The sequence below is a fragment of the Macaca fascicularis genome, chromosome 14 (genome assembly GCF_037993035.2).
Source record: "Macaca fascicularis isolate 582-1 chromosome 14, T2T-MFA8v1.1".
Lineage (NCBI taxonomy): Eukaryota > Metazoa > Chordata > Mammalia > Primates > Cercopithecidae > Macaca > Macaca fascicularis.
In genome coordinates this window covers 101312040-101326537 of record NC_088388.1, presented here as the reverse complement: position 1 = coordinate 101326537, position 14498 = coordinate 101312040, and the positions used below count along the sequence as shown (strand labels likewise).

Here is a 14498-nt window from a genome sequence, read left to right as displayed (position 1 = left end):
ATCTCCTGACCTCGTGATCCGCCCGTCTCGGCCTCCCAAAGTGCTGGGATTACAGGCTTGAGCCACCGCGCCCGGCCTAGAACACTCTTTTAAATGTATTTGATGGATCCTAATACCATAGTAATTTGACATACATGATCATCCATGAAGCAATTATCAAGTCATCTTTAATAATTAAAAATATTTTATCATTGCCTTTTGTCATTGAACATTCCAATTCCCCTACAGAATGTTAATACATGTTTACACTGAACATCTTTTATGATCTCTCTGTCACATATCTCTGAAACAAATACATATTATAAATTGAAATCCATTTTTTTCTCTGGGATCATAAGGATCTAAATGTTAAAAAAAAAAAAAAATTCTCTTTGGCCAGGCATGGTGGCTCACGCCTGTAATACCAGCACTTTGGGAGGCAAAGGTGGGTGGATCATCTAAGGTCAGGAGTTCAAGACCAGCCTGGCCAACATGGTGAAACCCATCTCTCCCAAAAATACAAAAATGAGCCAGGTGTGGTGGTGCACACCTGTAGTCCCAGCTACTTGGGAGGGTGAGGCATAAGAATCACTTGAACAGGGGAGGCAGTGGTTGCAGTGAGTCAAGATAGTGCCACTGCACTCCAGCCTGGGACAGAGCGAGATTTCATCTCAGAAAAAAAGAAAGAAAAATCCTCTTTGATTACATTATCATTGATATTGTTTTCATTACTTTTAAAACGTAATTGGTCAAGACAATATAAAAATATTGTAAATGTTGGCCGGCCGCGGTGGCTTAAGCCTGTAATCCCAGCACTTTGGGAGGCCGAGATGGACGGATCACAAGGTCAGGAGATCAAGACCATCCTGGCTAACACGGTGAAACCCCGTCTCTATTAAAAAACATACAAAAAACTAGCCGGGTGAGGTGGCGGGCGCCTTAGTCCCAGCTACTCAGGAGGCTGAGGCAGGAGAATGGCATAAACCCGGGAGGCGGAGCTTGCAGTGAGCTGGGATCCGGCCACTGCACTCCAGCCTGGGCGACAGAGCGAGACTCCGTCTCAAAAAAAAAAAAAAAAATATATATATATATAGTAAGTGTTAATAACTATTACAAATACAATTTAAGGGGGTTGCAGCTTGTATTTTAAGCAAGTGTTTCAAGTGTGCAGTCATGAATATTACCTATAGCTATAATATGTTAGGGTTCAGCACAGATTCTGTTCCTTTTTTTCATTTCTACAGATTATAAATGCTGTAAACCCTATTTCACAGAAATAAGTAGATAAGTAGATAGGCCCAGAAGAAACATTATTATGACAATTTTTTCACAATTTAAAAAATATGTTTTATATTTCAAAAGTCATTTAGTGATCTCTAGTCGAAATATGTAATTACTTATCAGTAGACAACTCAATTTTGTTGAAATTGGTGGTTTAGAAACCACTGAACTTTTGGTACCCAGGTAGGGTTGACAGAGTTAGCAAATTAAAACAGAGAACACCTAGTTAAATTTTTATTTAATATAAATAATGAATGCATTTCTAGTATATGAATGTATTGTGCAATATTTGGTACCTATCTATACTAATAAATTATTCATTAGTTATCTGAAATTTAGATTCAATTTGGTGTTCTGTATTTTACCTGGCAACCCTATACCCAGATATTAGAGTTATTCATTTTCTCAACACTCATGCCGATCAATTATTTCAAATCATCCAGGAGGCTTCGACACCCAGAGAAATATACCATTTTAAAACTCATGGTAGGTGAGAGGTAAGCCTGTCTTTTAAGAGAAGACAGAGAACCATTGTGAAAAGGGAGATGAGAAGACAAAACAACCCTGGCAAACTTCACAATTCTTGTTTTCAAGTAGATCAGTTTTAGGAGAAACTACATATGAAAGTTGAGAGTCAGGCTATTAATTCCTTAAAACTATTTGAGCTCCCACCTCCCTGTTGGTAAGTCTTTGTAAAAACCCAGGGGCACACTTACCCCAATTTAAAGACTATGGCTGGCCAGGCACATTGGCTCACACCTGTAATCCCAGCACTTTAGGAGGCCAAGGTGTGTGGATCACCGGAGGTCAGGAGTTCGAGACCAGCCTGGTCAACATGGCGAAAACTCGTCTCTACTAAAAGTACAAAGATTAGCGGGGCATGGTTGCGGGTGCCTGTAATCGCAGCTACTTGAGAGGCTGAGGTAGGAGAATTGCTTGAACCCGGGAAGCAGAGATTACAGTGAGCTGAGATCTCGCTACTGCATTCCAGCCTGGGAGACAGAGCAAGACTCCATTGCCAAAAAAGTAAATAAATAAAAACAAATAAAGACCATGGCTTAAGAAATCCTTGAATTGACTGAGTCCCACGTTTTTCAAACTGGTCATGAGAGCTAGGGTCAGGCCTACTAGGTTGGAAGCAAATTAACATGTCTCCTTTGCAACATTTTGCACAATTAAAAAAAAATAGTTTCTCTAGATAAATGTGTCTGGGCAAATGTGTATGTATTTGCTCACTGCGTTATTCTAGTACTAGTAGAGTGTCTGCTCAAAGGTGCTCAGTAAACCTTTGTTTACTGACTAACAACAATGGAGCCAATCTATCCAAACTATCCACTTAGGCTTTCTCTATTCTAAACCTGCATCCATATCTTTAATGGTGTAACATACCTTGCATTTTCTTTCTAACTCTTTGTATATCTCACATACTTTATAACAAAAGCTCCTCTTTTCCTTTCAGCATCTAGCTGTTATCCTTGCACAGGGGCCATGCTAATATTCTCGGTATAGTTCCAATTTTAGTATATGTGCTGCCAAAGCAAGCGCAGCCTAAATGTATTTTCTCTCCAAATACTCTTTTATTTTCTTCCAAGCCAGTGAATTCCAAGCTCCAAATACTCTTTTCACGACAGAAATACACAAGGAAACCTTTGAGGAAAGTGACAAGATAGACACATACTGTATAGCCATTACTATCTTCAGTTTTCTAGGTCTGTTTGTTTGTTTGTGGTTTTGTTTTTTCATTTTTATTTTTTTGAGACAGAGCCTTGTTCTGTCACCCAGGCTGAAATGCAGTGGCACAATCTCAGCTCACTATAACCTCAACCTACTGGGCTCAATCCATCCTCTCACCTCAGCCTCCTGAATAGCTGTGACTACAGTCATGGGCTACCATGCTTGGCTAATTTTTGTATATTTTATAGAGACAGAACCTTGCCGTGTTGCCCCAGCTGGTCTTAAACTCCTGGGCTCAAGTGATCTATCTGCCTTGACCTCCCAAAGTGCTGGAATTACAGACATGAGCCACCACACTTGGCCTCTCAGTTTTCTAGTTTTTTTTCTACTGTCAGTGTATGAGCAAGGTGTGAATGACAGAGTTTTTCACCCCATTCCTGGCTTGGAACTCTGACAATCCCTGAGAGCGATATGCTTTCAGTATCCTATTATTAAATAATCAATTTAAAAGTATGTTTCCCTTGGGGGGAATTATTATTAAAAATATTTTTTCTCTGGAGGCAATTTCACATAATGTTGTAACAACTTTAGTTGTAGCCTAATGCTTTTTCACTGTACGTTTTTAGATTTTTATGTATAAAGAAACCCAGGAATCTAGAACTGAAAGTGAAAGTGAAATCTAACAGGGAACATGCTGTTCTGATTCCAAAGTAAATCTGAGAGTCCTTGTAAATGTTGAGAATTTCCTGGTCTGTTGATAACTTTATAACATCTTGCAAATAAAATACAATTAGATCAGCCTTGAATGAGCGCTAAAGACCAAATTTACAAAGAAACCTCCTCTAATGTAAAGGTGTAGTCAAGATGATGCAGTTTACCCCTCACAAATGGTGGCTTACTTTATTTTATACTGATAGTACTCTAATAAAATATAATTGATATCATGTAAAGTACACAGATATTAAAAGTGTGTAGCTTTATGATTTTGACAAATGAATGTACTCAGTTAATAACCATCAACCAGATCAAGACCAAGAACACCTTCCATTACCTCAGAAAATTCTTTCATGCCCTTTTCCAGTCAGTACCAAGCTACAATGCCCCCACCACCCATCCCCCTCCCACAATCACTGTTATGATTTATCACCCTAGATCTCATTTGTCTGTCCTTGAACTTTAAACAAATGAAATCATATAATGTGTACTCATACTGGCTTCCTTTACTCAACATGTTTCTTAGTTTCATCAATATTGTAATGTATATCAGTGATTTGTTCTTTTTATTGTATAGTAGTATTCCACTGTATAAATATATCATAGTTTCTTTTTTTTTCTTTTTTTGAGATGGAATTTTGCTCTTGTTGCCCAGGTTGGGGTGCAGTGGCACGATCTCGGCTCGCTGCAACCTCTGCCCCCTGGGTTCAAGCGATTCTCCTGCCTCAGCCTCTTGAGTAGCTGGGATTACAGGTGTGCACCACCATGCCCAGCTAATTTTTTGTATTTTTAATAGAAACGTGGTTCATCATGTTGGCCAAGCTAGTCTTGAAGTCATGACCCCAGGTGATCCACCGGTCTTGGCCTCCCAAAGTGCAGGGATTACAGGCGTGAGCCACTGCGCCTGGCCTACTGTATTTTTCCATTTTTCTGCTAAGATACATTTGTGTTGTTACCTGACTCAATCCCTTGTGAAAAGAACCTATAAACTTTTTTTTGTTTGTTTGAGACAGAGTCTCACTTTTTTGCACAGGATGGAGTGCAGTGTTGCCGTCTCAGCTCACCGCAACCTCCACCTCCCAGGTTCAAATGATTCTCATGCCTCAGTCTCCTGTGTAGCTGGGACTACAGACTCGTGCCACCACACCCAGATAATTTTTTGTACTTTTAGTAGAGGTGGTGTTTCACCATGTTGCCCAGGCTGGTCTTAAAGTCCTGAGCTCAGGTAACCCACCTGCCTTGGCCTCCCAAAGTGCTAGGATTACAGGCATAAGCCACTGCGCCCAGCCCAGAACCTATAAACATTTTAGATTTGTTTGTTTGTTTGTTTTTCTTTAATAATATAGATGAGGTCTCACTATGTTGTCCAGGCTGGTCTCAAACTTCTGAACTCAGGTTCAAGGGATCTGCCAACCTCAGCCTCCCAAAGTGCTGGGATTACGGGTGTGAGCCATTGTGCCTGGCCCATGTTAGTTTTTCTTTTGGTGAACCTATGAATTCTTCCTGTTGGCTAAATAGCTGGATATGGAATTGCCATTGAGTAGGTGTATGTTTTATTTTTATTAGAAATGGCCAAAAGTTTTACAAAGTCTTTGCACCATTTTACACTCCCACCAGCAGTGTATAAGAGTTCTAGTTGCTACACATCTTTCCCAAGACTTAGTATTGTGAGCCTTTTTAAGTTTAGCTCTTCTTTTGGGTATGTGGTGACATCCCATTATGCTTTTAGTTTTTCTATCCCTGTTAATTAATGATGTTGATTATATTTTCATATGCTTCTCAACACTTTAGATATCATCTTTTGTGAGGTACCTGTTCAAATCTTCCTCCAATTTTTAAATTGAATTGATTGACTTAAGGGAATTTCTTATCTTCCCTGGGTTGAGTCCTGTCATTGACATGTGCATTGTGAACAGTTTCTCCCCATTTGTGGCTTGTCTCTACTCTTTATTAATACTTTCCTTTGATAAGTAGAATATTTTAATTCTGTGAAGTCCAACTTACAATATTTTTATATTCAGTGTGTTTTATATCCTGTTTAAGAAACCTTGGCCTATCCCAAGATTATGAAGATTTTCTTTTAGAAGCTTTGTGATATTCACTTTTATATTTAGGACTATTGAAATGTAAAAAGGGCCAGGCGTGGAGGTTCATGCCTGTAATCCCAGGACTTTGGGAGGCCAAGGTGGGTGGATCACGAGGTCAGGAATTCGTGACCAGCCTGCCCAATATGGTGAAACCCCATCTCTACTAAAAATACAGAAATTAGCCAGACGTGGTCGCGCGCACCTGTAGTCCCAGCTACTCCGTGGGCTGAGGCAGAAGAATCGTTTGAACCTGGGAAGTGGAGGTTGCAGTGAGCCAAGACCGCCCCACTGTGCTCCATCCTGGGTGACAGAGCAAGATTCTGTCTCAAAAAAAAACAAAAAAAAGTGGAAAAAGTTCCCTTGTCCCCCTCGCAGGGCTTGCAACAGGGAGAATGGCTCACTTCTTCAGTGCCCCGCTGCTCAAACCTCTAGGGGGAGCATGCAGACAGGCAGGCTATGGGGCCCTGACCCCACGGCAGTGTCTAGGGGTGAATGTTTATAGCTGAAGGCCTAGTGGGCATGTGTTACAGGGTGCTCTTTTAGGTTAGCCATCCATAGGCGGCTTATGTTAGCTCAATTAGACCCTTGCCTTTTCGCAAAGACAGCTTTCTGTATCTCAGGGTTCTTTCCTTGCTGTACCAGAAGAATAGGATCACATGTGGGGTTGGAGAATGAGTGCAAGGGTTTATTGAGTGGAAGTAGCTCTCAGCAGATAGGGGAGCCAGAAGAGAAATGGTTTTACCCTGGAGTCGGGCAGCTCCGCGGACTTGGGCTCTTCTCCGACTGTCCCAGACGAACTTCGTGTGGTTCAGTGGTCAGTGGCCTGTCAGCCTCCTGGTGTGCTCCTATGCCAGTGCTTTCCTCTTGACGTCCAGCCGCCTGTGTGTCTGCCTGCTTGGGTCTTGGACAAACATTGGAAAACAACACAAGATCATTCTAGTCAGTATCTTCTACTTCTTTCCACAATTCCATAAACTGGCATCGATCTAAAGTATTTGCATATATATATTGCACAACTTTCATAACTGTATCCACTATGCTTTCTATGAGCCTGATTCAGAACACTGAGCACAAATGTTTTCAGTATGTATTTATGATGGATGGATGGATGGATGGAAGGAAGGAAGGAAGGAAGGAAGGAAGGAAGGAAGGAAGGAAGGAAGGAAGGAAGACATCAATCTCTTGTTTTAAAATTTCATAAATTCATAACTAGCTGAAATTCTTCTTTGACAATATTAAAGGTTCAAATATTTCTATACCATGAGTTTGACCTTTTAGTTTACAAGTTGGCAACATTTCATAAATTTGGAAGTTCTTTGAGATGAAATATACCCAAAGTATTAATTGGGCATAACTTATCTAAAGGTAAAGGAAAACACTTGCAGTTTTTCAAAATTTTAATCAATTAACTTGATATTCTTAAAAAGGGCTTGTAGGCTATGGGCAATTGTTTGGTGGCATAATTTAAAATATCTTACTTTTTGTGAAATATCATTTTTACTCTTTTCCTAATAATTTTCTAACAATTTCCATAACTATAATAATAATGTATTTTACCATGTCCCCATGGTTTTCTTTTGTATGCCAGAATCCAAGCCATTTAATCACCGCCTAAAGTTACAAGCCCAGATCCTGTTAAGCATAATTTTTTAAAAAAATTTGGGGGAGTTGGGCACAGTGGCTCATGCTTGTAATCCCAGCACTTTGGGAGGCCGAGGAGGATGGATCACCTGAGGTCAGGAGATGGAGACCATCTTGGCCAACATGGTGAAACCCCGTCTCTACTAAAAATACAAAAATTAGTCAGGCATGGTGGTGCATGCCTATAATCCCAGCTACTCAGGAGGCTGAGGCAGAATTACTTAAACCCAGGAGGTGGTGTTTGCAGTGAGGGGAGATCGCCCCACTGCACTCAAGCCTGGGCGACAGAGTGAGACTCTGTCTCAGGAGAAAAAAAAAAAAATTGAAACAAGGGTATGTGAAGTGAAGTTGCACCAAACCAGCAACTACAGTTGCCGCTGTTCTAGCTTCAGTTTTGCAATGTTTCCCTTAGCCAAAAACACACTAAATCATTTTTGAGTTTGAAGCATTTAGCAAATAACAACAAAGCATAGCCACCAGAAACATACACCTGATTGCTATGCCAAATACGGTAATGCTGTGTTAGCTAGTGGAGCTAATTTCTGTATCACTGTGTGGACATAACAGCAACATAAATTGGAAGATAGTGGACCCCGCCCCCCTGTTGGTAGAATCTTACTCCAAATGAATGGAAAGATAAGTAATCATCCCAGCTGGTATAATACTGAATTGTTTCAAAACCAACCCATAATTGATGCGAAGTAAAAGTACTGTGAACCCATTAAAATATGGCAGTATTGAAAAAATAAAGTACATTTAAAACTTTCAAAAATATTTTTTGTTAGAGATTTATTTCAGATTTCAGGTGACTAACTTAATCTATTCTTTTCAATTATTTTTGACTGTTGAGAGGAAACATCAAACTTGCTATGTAGTATCTGAAAATATCTCTAATATTGTCTACTTTAGTATCCTGTAAAAGTTTGTACACAACAAGCAAACAGCTTTTTTGTTTTGCTCTGCCACAACAAATTGCAATTTCCATTCATTGCAAACTTCAAGACATACTTTCTTCCAGTTTTTTATTTTCTTTACTGTTCTGGTTGTAGTACTGGTAGGCTCTGCATTGCCATTCGATTCTACATCACTAGTATGTCTTAGCTTTAATCTTAAATTTTTTCCCATACTTGCTTTTAAAATTAGAACAAAATATAATTCTGTTATAATAATAAGCATTTTTATTTAATTACCAGTTACAATTTATATAGGTATCAATTTAATTTGTGCAACCTGTATAAAACACTCAAATAATCATGTTACAATGTTATGTGGGTGCATAGGAAAAATCACTTAAATGATTTTGTGGACACCAACCAGACTGGTGTTTATATGACTTGAAACACATGTGCACAATGCACAGAACAATGTCACAATGACATTTTACGTGATGCAACAGTAAAAGTGAAATGTAGCCCTATGAAACCAATGGAGTTGTATTAATGCACAAATATCTTACATTGGTTCAATTTTAATTTAAATATAAATAAAAATTAAACTGAAATTTAAAAATTTATTTTCTCAGTGGTGCTAGCCCCATTTCAAGTGCTCAAATACCCATGTGGCTAGTAGCTATCATATTTAACACAACAGCTTTGTGCCATACATGATTGGTCCTGGCTTGCTTTTGAATCCTGACTTTGATCTTCTCATTGTTTGCCGTGCGTTGGACTCTCGACCCTTCTTCTGGTGGATGTTAGCTCAGACTCGTTGCCCTTCACTGTTCTCAATTAAATCAGACTATCGTGTTCTAGTTTCAGCTTTTCTGGTCCCTTCCTCTAGCAGCAGCTACTTGGTTAGTGCTTCTCCTAGACCAGCGTGACTTCTCTGCAAGGTTGGTGGAGTAGGATGGGGCAAACATTAGTAAGAAGGAAACAGAGGTCAGGATTAAGGAGGAGGCTATTACAAAGCAAATGGAAGTTCTAAATAATTCTTTCTTGTCTTGGACAAAGACTTTCAAAAACATTGCAGAAGATATTACTTAAGCGCAGACGTAATTATTTTTGAAAATCGCACAAAATAGTGGAAGAACTGAAAATGAGCCAATATTCTAATTTTCAAAAAGGAGAAGAAAGAAGATTCTGCAGGCAATTTAGACTGAAGGCATTTATTAACCATCTTAAGCAAGATCCTAGTATGAATCTGTCAAAGAGTGCCATGTGAACTTTTAGATAGCGAAGTAGTGGTTGCCAGGTGATAACTTGCATTCATATGAAACAATTTGGGCCCAACACACCCACTTCCTGTTTTGATAAGCCGATGAGACTGGTGGTAAGGCTGCAGATGTTTGGATTTCATTAAAACACTTGGCAAGCCTTTCACAACATTTTTGTGGTAAAATAGACACAAACAGGTGGAATGATAGTATCACATTGCATCTGATGTTCAATCCAACTGGATATTTGTTAAACTGGTTCTTTTCTCCCTGTAGAAGATTTGGACAATGTCTCTGGACAGGGTCTGATATCAAATCTCTCCTTAATATTTAGTGAATATGATTAAGAGTAGATTGGCTGAGGACACTGGGCATCGTTTTTATAGGTAGCAGGAATCTCTGGCTTGATAGCCAGTAAATTGGATAATAGTCTCAGAATTCAAGCAGATCCCAATAGTTCGGATTTGTGGTTTAAATGTATCTCATCAGGGCATCCAATAGCTCAAGAATGGAATTGCAGAGATGTGATTCGCAGTATAATTTGTGTTTACCTGAAGTCATACCAGCTTGGGGTGGGGCAGGGTACGGGGAGTATGTACAGTTCCATTACTGGCCATCTACCTCTTCCCCTCCCTCCCTCCACTCCCCCTCCCCCCTGCCCCCACAGCACACTGAGTGGCTCTCAGTGAACAGTTTGAGTTGGTTTTGAAACAATTGTTTCAGCATTCAAACAATTCAGTATTATACCAGCTGGGATGATTACTAATCTCACCATTCATTTGAGGTGGGACTCAGCCAACAGGGGGCAGGTTCCATTCTCTTTCAACTTCTGTTGCTGTTTATGTTCACACAGTCATACAGAAATTAGCTCCAGTAGCTAATACAGCATTACAATATTTGTCACGGCAATCAGGTGTATGTTTCTGGTCTCATCTGCTGCTAGCACTGATCTGGCGTTAATGCCTTGTAGCCTCTGCCCTGCCAGTGGATGCAGGTTGTTGCTGTTGCTGCCACTTCTACCTGGGCAAGCTCCAGCAGATCCTTGGTCCCACTGCCACTTGATCACACTTAAGTTGTAAGAAAGAAGTGCTTAACTGATCCCACCACAGTTAAGAAGTGCTCAATTTCCACTATGCAGTGCGGAATGATGATCTTCAAAGGTAAAAACTGATTTTTTGCTGAAGAAGCATTTCTATTCTAGAGGACAGAAATGGAAGTTGGAATCTGCAGCTGTCTGGCTGCTTTTCTAGTCCCCCCACATTGCCCCGAATATTGATAGTGGAGTGCCTTGGGGCTTTTCTCATTGCCATTTATACTCATCATCTGAAGAAAATTATAAGCTGTACACTTATAAATTTATATCTATAGTCCATATTTCTACACTGAGATTTATTTTCCTTTTAATTATTTGCTGGTATAGTATACCTAAGTGTGTTTCAGTGTGACCATCTGGCATCATAGTTATCTTTGTGTTTTTTTTTTTGTTGTTGTTGTTTTGTTTTGTTTTGTTTTTGAGATGGAGTCTCGCTCTGTTGCCCAGGCTGGAGTGCAGTGGCCGGATCTCAGCTCACTGCAAGCTCCGCCTCCTGGGTTTACGCCATTCTCCTGCCTCAGCCTCCCAAGTAGCTGGGACTACAGGCGCCCGCCACCTCACCCGGCTAGTTTTTTGTATTTTTTAGTAGAGATGGGGTTTCACCCTGTTAGCCAGGATGGTCTCGATCTCCTGACCTCGTGATAGCCAGGATGGTCTCAATCTCCTGACCTCGTGATCCGCCCGTCTTGGCCTCCCAAAGTGCTGGGATTACAGGCTTGAGTCACCGCCCCCAGCCCATAGTTATCTTTTATTCATCTAGAATTTGTACCCACTAGAAGATAAGTCTGATGAGAGCAAGGACTTTGTATCCTCAGAACATAAAGTAGTGCCTGCCACTTAGTAGACTCTTAGTACATATTTAATGAAAAGTTTAGTTCAATATTAAGAACTTCTTAACCACAGAAGTGTTCACAAATGGAAAGGACTTTCCCCCAATGGCATTGAGTTTCCTATGACTGAATGTTACTTGCCGGGGACATTGAGCAATACATGCAACTAGTAACCAGAAACAGGGAGGAAACTAAAAGAGATTCTATATTTTATTTGCATGAAATGTGACTATTATAGGATTAAAGGTACAAATTTAGTTGAATTTTTCATAAGCATAACCAATTTCTCTCTCCATCCTCCAATTCTTTTTTTTCCCCATATATGTTCTCTCTCTCTCTCTCTCTCTCTCTCTCACACACACACATACACACACACACACACACACACATACACATTTTTACATAACCTGGATGCTGCTACTTGGAAACCATCCTGCCCCTTGAGATCTTGGTTGCCTTGAGCTCAAGTTGCATGACCTGGCATGCCAAGATTTCTATGAATTACTGAAAATTTCTGTAGTCCATAATCCCCTGAGCCTCAAGAATGTTCATCTATGTTATCACTGACCAACCAGCACCAACATAGATGTGAAACCCAGCCTTTGCATAATTTTCCACCAGCCAAAGTATGTAGATTCTACAGAATCAGTGGGGTCGATCATATCACTTACTGCCCACAATGACTTGCACATTTCTAGGAAGTCCTTTGTAGACTCTTTTCCTCCAGTGTTCCATCCAACTTCTTTCTTCTTCCTCTTCCCCCTCTCCCTTCTCACCTCCTCCACTGACCCCTTTTGTCCCCCCTCCTCCTCTTTTATCCTCTTATCTTTTCCTCCCCTTCCCTTACCTCAACTTTCTCCTTTTCTCATCTTTAAATCACATTGAAGAACACTAATTTTTTTTTCCTCTGTAAAGCACTGTCCCAATCTACACCCAGGATTTGGTATCGGCCATTTATCTGACATTTACCTATCAAATGCCTCTATTCCAAATAAAGATTATTCTTTACCCACAAACAATTGTGGTGCAAAGTATCAATATGATTTTTTAATTGCCACTTGGCACATCAATAACACATTTTGACCTCAGTACATATATGTCAGTCTTTACTCCTGTTTAATTGTTACTCTTTAGCCTGAATTAACACTAAGAAACCTAATACTGGAATTAATCCATATATGGTGATATGGATTAGATGTTGCCTCCAACCTCATGTTGAAATGTAATCCCCAATGTTGGAGGTGGGACCTAATGGGAAGTATTGGATCATGGGACAGATCCTTCATGAATGGCTTAGCACCATCTCCTTTGTAATGAATGAGTTCTCACTCTGTCAGTCACCTGAGATCTGGTTGTTTAAAAGAGCATGGCACTTCCTCCCGCTCTCTCTTGCTCCTCTTCTCTCCATGTGACATCTTGGCTCCCATCACCTTCTGCCATGATTGTAAGCTTCTTGAGGCCTCATCAGAAGCAGATGCCAGCGCAATGCTTCTGGTAAAGTCTGCAGGATTGTGAGCCAATTAAACCTTTTTTTCTTTATAAATTACCCAGCCTTGGGTATTTCTATATAGCAACGCAAGAATGGACTAACACAGAAAATTGGTACAGAGGAGGAAGGCATTGCTAAAAAGACACCTGAACATGTGAAATTGGCTTTGCAACAGAGTAAGAAACAGGCTGAAAGAGTTTGGTGGAGTCAGAAGAAGACAGGAAGATGAGGGAAAGTTTGAATGGTTGTGACCAAAATGCTGATAGAAATATGGAAAGTGAGAGCAAGGCTGACAAGGTCTCAGATGGAAATGAGGAAGTTATTGGGAACTGGAGCAAAGGCCACCCTTGTTACACCCTAGCAAAAAAGCTTGGCTGTATTGTGTCCCTGCTCTAGGAAATTGCAGACGTTTGAACTTAAGAATGATGACTTAAGGTGTCTGGCAGAAGAAATTTCGAAGCAGCAAATTATTCAAGATGTAGCATGGCTGCTTCTAACAGCCTACTTCAGATGCAGGAACAAATAAATGACTTAAATATAAGTTGGAACTTATATTTAAAAGGGAAGCAGAGCATAAAAGCTTGGAAAATGTTCACCCTGGCTCTGTGGTAGAGAAAGAATCCAAGCAGGCTGTGGACCAACCACTTGCTAAAGAGACTGGCATAACTAAGAGGGCCAGGTGCTAATATCCATGACAATGGGAAGAAGGCCTTAAAGACATTTCAGAAATCTTTGAGGCAGCCCCTTTCATTACAGGCCAGAGACCTAGGAGGAAAGAATTATCTCAGGTGCCAGGCACAAGGCATTGCTGCCCTACTTAGCCTTAGGACACCGCTCTCTGCATCCTAGCCACTCCAGCTCCACCCATGGCTCACAGGGCCATAGGTACAGCTCAAGCTGCCACTTTGGAAAGTGCAAACCACTGTAAGCCTTGGCAGCTTCCACATGGTGTTAAGCTTGCAGGTGTAGAAAATGCAAGAGTAAAGGAGGCTTGGCAACTCCCACCTAGATTCCAGAGGATATATGGGAAAGCCTCAGTGCCCAGGCAGAAGCCTGCAGTAGGGACAGAGTCCCTACAGAGAAACTGTACTAGGGCAGTGCTGAGAGGAAATGTGGGTTTTCAGATCCTACAGAGTCCCCAGCAGGACACTGCCAAGTGGAGCTGTAGGAAGAGGGCTACTACCCTCCAGACCTGAGAATGGTAAAGCCACCAGCAACTTGCAAGCTCAGCATGAAAAAGCCACAGGAACTTAACTCCAGCCCATTAGAGCAGCCACAAATTGCATTCTGTAAAGCCATAAGGGCAAAGCTGCCCAAGGCTTTGGGAACCCACATCTTGTACCAGTATGCCCAGGATACAGGACTTGGAGGCAAGGGAAATTATTTTGGAATTTAAAGTTTAATGCCTACCCTGCTGGGTTTCAGACTTGCATGGGTCCAACTGCCTCTTTCCTTTGGCTGATTTCTCCCTTTTGGAATAGAATGTCTACCCAATGCCTGTACCACCATTGTATCTTGGGTATAAATAACTTGTTTTGATATCATAGGCTTGTAGGTA

At 40.7% G+C, this 14498-nt stretch overlaps 1 long non-coding RNA gene and 1 other non-coding gene across 3 annotated transcripts in view; both read right to left on the bottom strand.

Annotated features, from left to right (window-relative positions):
- Positions 1 to 2697: 2697 nt before the first annotated feature.
- Positions 2698 to 2805, bottom strand: LOC123568887 (U6 spliceosomal RNA). Its single transcript, XR_006692446.2, has one exon. It is a non-coding gene; the product is annotated as a U6 spliceosomal RNA (small nuclear RNA).
- Positions 2806 to 6399: 3594 nt separating this feature from the next.
- The window catches only part of LOC123568703 (uncharacterized), a 43596-nt gene continuing 35497 nt past the window's right edge, over positions 6400 to 14498 (bottom strand). The window contains exon 3 of one of the 2 annotated variants that reach the window (XR_006692173.2): positions 6400 to 6636. This is a non-coding gene — a long non-coding RNA (uncharacterized lncRNA). Of the gene's footprint in view, positions 6637 to 12796; positions 12953 to 14498 lie in introns of those variants that run through there. The other variant, XR_012423657.1, reaches the window with a different exon arrangement.